Genomic DNA, 1389 nt, shown 5'->3' on the forward strand with positions numbered 1-1389 from the left:
TGCCTCTGCCCGCTGACCCTGTCCCCGGCACCCCCACAAGGGCGGCTGGCTTCCAGATACAGCCCCCAGGGCTCGGGGCAGGTCCTGGGAGTGGACCAAGCCATCGAGAGCCCGGGTTCTGTGCTCCCCAGGAGTCCTGTCCACCGAGAAGCGGGGTGCCAGGCTGCCTGTGGGGCGCATGCTGTGGCCGTGTCGGGGGACCCAGCTGGGCTCCGGCCCTGGTCTCCGGCACTAGGCGGTTTCCTGCTCGTGACCAGCTTCTCTGTCTGTGAGGTGGCCACAGCGGTCACTCCCACTGGCACTCATGCCCCTTCCGGGCTCACGGCCGTGCACGCTGCCCCCCCCCAGCTCCAGGCTGGGCAGTCGCGCGCCCCGGCCGCCCCTCACTCCTGGCAGTGATGGCCGGCAGCCGCCCCTCGGACCCGGTTTCTACTTGATAAGTGTGGAGAGAATTAGAAGAATTAGACAGGTCACGCCCGGGTGTTATCGGCCTGTGAGGGATCTCGGCACCTCGGCCGATAAAAGCTGCCCCGCCCGCCCGCAGGTGAGGCCGCCCCGCGGCGCACAGAGGGCCCAGCCGCTGGCTCAAGGTCACGGAGCCCAGCTCAGGACTCCGGCCCAGCTCAGCTCCCTCCGCAGCTTCCTCTGCTGTGAGTGCGTGGTCCTGGCCGCGCCCCTCCGGGGTGCTGGGGACCCAAACCCCGCAGGCGAAACCCTCCCCAGCTCCAGAGTGGGGCCAAGCCCGGGTGCCGAGATGAAGCCCGATGGTCGGTTCCCTTGGAAACCCCAGGGCCCAGCGGGCGCGGCCCCCAGAGGCGCCCGGCCGCCCAGGCCTGGCCGCCCAGGCCCTGCACCCTGCTGCTCTGGCCTGGCCACCCCGCCTGAGCCGGCAGCTTTGGCCCCACGGAACTTACATCCTGGGGAGAAGGAAACCCCAAACCAGCAGGCCGGGGGGCTGCAGCTTGGAGACCGCGGACATCGGAAGCCTCAGCCAGGTGCCGCGGGGCGGCGACAGGGCTGCAGCAGGCCACAGGCTGCGGAGGGGCCAGGCCAGGGGCCTCCAGGCAGAGGGGACAGTGGGCAGAGGCCCGGGGCAGAGCTGGCCTGCCCGCCGGGTCGGGTTCAGACGCCCTTCCAGGGGTGCTCAAGCCAGGCAACGCAGGTATCTGTTCACCCCACAGGGCGTGGCCCGGGCGAGGCTGGGCTGGCTGGCAGGGGGGCCGGTGCCCTGCTCACGGGCCCTCGGCCCCCAGCCCCAGGCCCACGCTCTTCCCTCGCCGCTTGCGTGTCTGCTGGCCGCGGGTGTGGGATTCAGCTGGGCTCAGTGGGAGATGGGAGACCCCAGCCCCCCCCCACACACACACACAGGGCCCAGGGACAGGCACTTGG

Source organism: Condylura cristata, unplaced genomic scaffold (genome assembly GCF_000260355.1).
Source record: "Condylura cristata isolate star-nosed mole 26May11 unplaced genomic scaffold, ConCri1.0 scaffold00054, whole genome shotgun sequence".
NCBI lineage: Eukaryota > Metazoa > Chordata > Mammalia > Eulipotyphla > Talpidae > Condylura > Condylura cristata.